This window comes from Piliocolobus tephrosceles, chromosome 5 (genome assembly GCF_002776525.5).
Source record: "Piliocolobus tephrosceles isolate RC106 chromosome 5, ASM277652v3, whole genome shotgun sequence".
Taxonomy (NCBI): Eukaryota; Metazoa; Chordata; class Mammalia; order Primates; family Cercopithecidae; genus Piliocolobus; species Piliocolobus tephrosceles.
Genome location: NC_045438.1, coordinates 105,884,753 through 105,891,067, shown reverse-complemented (window position 1 = coordinate 105,891,067; position 6,315 = coordinate 105,884,753). Strand labels below are relative to the sequence as shown.

At 35.8% G+C, this 6,315-nt stretch overlaps 1 pseudogene across 1 annotated transcript; it reads right to left on the bottom strand.

Moving 5' to 3' along the window:
- Positions 1–2,209: 2,209 nt before the first annotated feature.
- LOC111526280 lies at positions 2,210–3,038 on the bottom strand (annotated as a pseudogene). Its single transcript, XR_002726326.3, has one exon. The product of XR_002726326.3 is annotated as a 60S ribosomal protein L7 pseudogene (transcript).
- Positions 3,039–6,315: the final 3,277 nt, after the last annotated feature.

The window sequence follows — 6,315 nt, the reverse complement described above, 5'->3', positions numbered from 1 at the left end:
GTGCTGGGATTACAGGCATGAGCCACTGCACACAGCCTTTGTGTTGTGTTTTTCTAACCAGAGAGAACTTCCAATTTGTCTAAGTCTTGATGGGAACCTAATATTGTTACAGCTTTATATGCCTGATGATTGGAAAAAAGTTTCCATAGGCTAGTTATTGACTCTGTACCTTTCAGATTTTGTTTATTCTACAACTCACAAATATTTAAAATGAAATTTAGAACGTACTGAGATTAAAAAAAAAAAAAAAAAACATGTATTCTCTGCTACCTTTTTAGAAGATACTGAGTAAGCTGATTCGATGAGTGGCAAGGGTATTCTGGAAGCCATCGCACTAGCAGTAGCAGTAACTATTCATTGAAATAACAGTGACAGTAACTACTCATTGAAGCAACCATGAACTACATAAGGATATCCCACTAAAATCATCAAAATGTACCCCCAACATAAATTATCTTTAGCCATATCCCTAAAAAACGTGATTCTTTCCAATTCTAAGGAGAAATTAGATAATGAGGACATAGGGGTGGAAACACATAACAATGTTGACCTGCCTGGGCTTTTAAATATATATTCATTTACACCCATTTCAAGGATTCTCATACATTGACAAGAGCCCTATTTAGATAAGGGTTGCTGAACTTTAACCTTCACAAATTTTCTATAAATCCAACTCTAATAAATAAAACACATTTAGCAGTTTTTAATGATTATTACTGAATTTTGTACTGAAACAAAGCAAACAAAACACTGCTTTCTCACATTAAAGCTTCTGAAGGGTAATGAAGACATACAAGGCTGGTCCTGATATTATCAGTTCCAGGCTGTAGGAAGAAACTCTGCTCATTCCCTTAAAGTACGTCTCAGTTTCTCTCTCAAAGTTGTCTTTCGTAGGCTAACTGACCTCTGGAAGAGCAATGTAATCAATTTAGATTACCTTTGGGCTGAGTCCTATTATATAGATTACATTCCACACATGACATAATCTACTTATAAAACAGAAATTGATATTTGAAAATAATATTGTGGCAAATTTTTCAAAGAAATGCAGTATTGTTTTAAATTATTTTGTGTTGCTATATGTAGAAAGTAAAAGTTCCTCTTCAAAGTTTTCCTTCTTGTTAAGGAATGAATGGTAAGTGTTAGAAATAATCATTTCTTTTAAAGACGAACTTTACGCTAGACATGCTCACAGGCACATAATGCATTCTATGTCCTTCTACTTTAATCAAGATATCTGTGCTGGATGTGCTCACAGGCATGTCCCAGCTCTCAGCCTATGCCCCATCCTAATTTGGGAATGTTATTACTTTTCTAAGTCTTTTCATAAGGAACTTCCTCCTTTGTTCTTCTCAGCCATTATCTCTTTAGGAAAAGTTTTAAACCTTTAGCCAACCGGGTACAGCTTAGACTGTGAGGTCCAATTCCAGCCAGTGGAATCAGGACATAGCAGTATGGTCCGGATGTGTCAGATATAAATATTTTTACCCACTTTGTTTGGTGTGCTCTTGTGGCAAGACTGCTGGCGAGGAACACGAGATTGCCTTGCTGGGAGATCTTTGTCTCCCTGCTCACTTTTCTTGGCGACACCGATTATCTGCTTCTAACACTGTAACAGAATACCTGAAGATTGGGTAATTTATAAAGAGAAGAGGTTGATCTAGCTCATGGTTCTACAGGCTAAAATCTTTGAGGACATGTCCCTGGCTTCTGGTGAGGGCTTTCATATTGAGATATAACATGGCAGAGAAAGTCAAAGGGGAAACAGATATATGCAATGAGAGCAAACCCAAGGAGTATCCTGGGTTTAGAACAACTCATTCTTTTTTTTTTGGAAGGCAAAAGAAAAACCCATTTATATGGTAGTTTATAAACAAGCGAAGGCCCAAGAAATAAATTTTAGAAACTGAATTCAGTTTTTTCCATAAACCAAAGTTGGATTACTGTACCTACAAATTATGTACAAATGCTTGTGAAACAGGTTTAGAATAAACCCATTTTGAATCACTCAGCACAGTTAAAAACAAAATCTTTTGTAGAGAAAAGCCTTTTAAAAACCTAAGAGAGATGTTTTTCAGACTCGACCCTGATTTTGCACAAAACGGGCAGTTGATTTGGCTTAATTTTATCACACACCAGACTTACCACAATAGTTACGGGAAGACAGAGGCAGGCTAACAACAAAAAAAATCACAAATGCAACAATGTATTTCATTTTGAGAGCAGGTACTGTTTATTAAGCTGATGAGAATCAAAAAATAATCATGGTAGACACCTTAGTTCATTCTTCTAATAAGCCTGTTGATCTGGTCCTCCCTGTTGCCAGCATCTCCACCTTCTACAAAATGGGTGGTCTTTTTCTTCATTCCACCTCGTGGAGAAGATAATTTGAAAGGCCACAGGAAGTTATTTGCCTCTTTGAAGGGTTTTCCAACAGTATAGATCTCATGAATCAGATCCTCCATGCAGATGATGCCATATTTACCAAGAGATCGAGCAATCAAAGCATTATCTGTCAAAGCAATTCGCTTCTTATTGATTTTGCCATAACCACGCTTGTAGATTAGCTCATTTACTGACTTCAGATTGGGGTACCCCCATGCAATATATGGTTCTACAGTCCTCAGCATGTTAATCGAAGCCTTGTTGAGCTTCACAAAGGTTCCATTGAAGATTTGATGAAGGCAAAGAAGCTGCAATACCTTTCGGACCTATGGGCTCACGCCATTGATACCTCTGATCCTGATGACAAACGCCAATTTGGGTTCAGCAGGTACATAGAAGTTGCCAGCTTTTCTTGCCATCCTCACCATTCTAATTTCAGTTCTGTACACCTGCCTATATTCCTTGTGATAGTGCTTCGCTTTTTCATAGATAAGCTTCCTCCTTGCCTTTCGAAGCATCTTTTGGGCAAACTTCTTTCTCAGGCGCTTGATCTTCAGCTCTGCGAAATTCCTTCGCTTTTTCTTAAGGGTTTCTGGCACAGCAGGAACCTTCTTCTTCTTCTCTTCTGCACCCTCCATGGTTCCAGCCAGAAAAAGAGCTAGAACAACTCATTCTTGCAGGAGCTAATCCATTTCTGAGAAAGCTAATCTGTTCTCCCCTGAGCAATAACTCATTCACTACTGCAAGAACAGTGACAAGTCATCCATGAGGAATCCGCTCTCCTGTTTCAAACACCTACCACTAGGCCCAACTTCCAACACTGCCACCTTAGGGTTCAAATTTCAACATGAGTTTTGGTGGAGACAAGTAAATCATATCCAAACAATAGCCGTTATTGAATCTTTTTTGAACCAGTAACAGATACAAGGAGCTTTGCTGTTTCCAAAATACAAGTAGGAGGATAGACAAGTGGTATCACATGTTAAAAGGTTATATAAACACCATAAACACCAAACCACAAGAGATCAACATAGGCAGAATATTTATTGGATTGATAACATGGAAAAAGCACCTGAGGTAAGTATTACTTGATATATAAATTACAAGAAAAAGCATTCCTCACTAATCTGCTTGCTGAACTAGAATTATCACTTACTACTTAGCTTAAGTGTTAGCTAATCTAATAAGCCTTCTTCACCCCTTCCTTCCCCTCTAGGAAAATTAGGGCATTTCTTTTTCTCTGTATTTTTTTTTCCCACCATTATGTACTTATATGATGGCAATTATTCCTACAAATAATAACTGATTTCACAAATATCTTGTAATTGGATAGTTACCTCATTTGTGGCAACATATTAGTCCTGTTTATTTTGTATTCCCAGCAATATGTACCACTTTGTTTGCATTCAAACATTTCTTGGTTGTAAACATAAACTTTGGAGCAATAACAATAACAAAGATAATGACGAGAAAAACAAAACAAAAACATGAGCCATATCTCATGAACAGCATGATTATTTTGACTGTCAAGTGTGAAATATACACGTGAAGAGAAGTCCATGAACCTGTGTGGTGGGAATATTGTAGAGAGTCCTAAGCAGCAGACAGAGTAATTTATACTTAACTTGATCAATAGCAGATCGTCTTTAGAGATATTTTAGCTAGAAGGTAGCATTCTTGAATTCTGACAAATGATAGTGTTATCATAAGAGATAGGCAATGAAAAAAATTAAAAATATATTTCCTAGTGCAAGTTATCCTAGGGCAACTATAGTATTCCCTATTGATATAATTCAGGACTGGTAGTGTTTAACTGAAGATCATAGACTCCAAAAAACAGAAGAATGAAATTTTTAGGAAAAAATCTCAAGAAGTAAAATTTCAGCTGGAGAATAAAGGTACTTTCCTGAAAGATGTGATACAGTGATTTGCCAGACATTGATAATTTTGTAGGTGCTGGGGAGGAAAATTTGAGCTCATTTCTGATAACCATTTTTCATTTAGAAAGTAACAATCAAAGTCATTTTGTTGTTGTTGAATTGAAAGTAGGGTTGAGGAAAATGTCCATATAATTTAATAATGTATAAAGGAAACAACAACTTCTGTGGGTTTGGGGAAGGACAAATGAGGCCAGTGATATAAAGGTGATGGGTACACAGTGAAGTTTAGACACCATACATGCCACACAAACTATGTCATCGGATGTTTCTTCCTGCAGTGCACAGTGCACAGCTATCACTGCATAAGGTAGTAAAACAGAAAACTGAATATGTTAATGTTTGTATTGTATCAGTTTAGATAAGTAGAAACTACTCTTTCCCCACATTTCCTTCTGCCAATAATTTTGTGTTAACATGAACCACAGATACATTTTGGACAAGATTTTAAAGGTAGAATGAAAACGGTTATACATCAGGTCAGTGTACTACTCACATATTGACACTTATATGTTGATTTCCTTTATTGGTGTGAGGTAGCATCTAGGCCTGTATCTTCCTCAGAACTTGCTAAATCTTTCTTAATCTTCTTTTACTACTGGGACAACTGTGCCTTTATCTCCATGAAGAGTATCATGAGTTTCTTTTGAAGGATGCCCCCATCATCAAAATTGGAGGTCCGGAGGAAAACAGAAACCCATATGGTTCCTATCTTTTCCTCTTTGTTTCCAGCTTATCTTTACAGTGCCAGTTTTTTTTTTCTTTGTCTTGCCTCATGTCCATCTTCTCTTCCTGATCACTTGCTTTGCCAGTACTAATTTCCCAACCAGAAATAGAAGCAGTAGTATATGCAGACTCACATAACCAGCTGGAACATCTGTGCAAAGTCCAGTTACTAAATAAGCCACAAGTTATTCTGTTTCTCTTATTGAACCCTGACAAAGATAATACTTATGTCATGTTGCTAGTTTCTATCATTTCTGTTTGCAAGCATGACAGCAAAGAGATTTGATGGTTCTGGTAGTGAAGTAATGGAAATGACACATCCAGGTGTCTGAGCTAGACAGAGAATGAATACAGCTTTTTACCTGTAATTATGATTCATGAAAAATTACCTATGTGAAGAATTTTCATATTTGCTAAAAATAGTTGCTTTATTTTTTGACTGTAATAAACTCCAGTTGTATGTAATTTTAAATTATTTTTATCGCACATATACTACGTGTATATGCTCACATTAAAAATTTTTTTTTTACTTCTACTGTTCCACTTCACTCTAGCCCTGCCCCACCAATGTGCATAGCGTAAACCTGTTTGGGGACTGGCTAATTAACAAATTCATGAATAATGAATTAGGTTTGTGCATGCTATTGTACTCTTTATATATTTGTGCACTGACAGTGTGTGGTTCATATAGTGAAACAGTATCTAGAAGTTTGAAAAAATAAAATGTTTATATTATATTAAAACTTCATAGAAATATTAGTAAAAGTAAATTAGATGTAATCTACATGTGGACAGAGTTCTATTTACCTTTTTGTTAATTATTTACAAAAGATAGGAAGAAAGATTTGCAATGATTCCATGGATGAGTGTGATAATGATTGTGTGTGTGTGCAGATATTGTAATAAATTATTTAGATTTACATTTCTGTTATCTGATGGCACCGATCTTTTCAAATGTTTACATACACCTCAATATAGTGGAAATGTAAATCTAAATGTCCCATTTAAAGAGGGTAGAGGCAAGTTATAGTTACTGAGTAGAGGGGAGAAATTAACAATTCACAAGGATCTGTCATGTTATTTAAAATAATTGCATTCTATTAAGTAAGGGCAAGAAATGTATCTAGAGGCAATTAAGGTGAACTAGTCAATCTTTTACTTTAAAATTCTAAATTTAGAATTCTTTATGCTTTGAAATAGGAAACCTATTAAACACTGTTTATTTTGTTTTACAGAATATACCTGTTACAGGGAAATATTGGAAAAC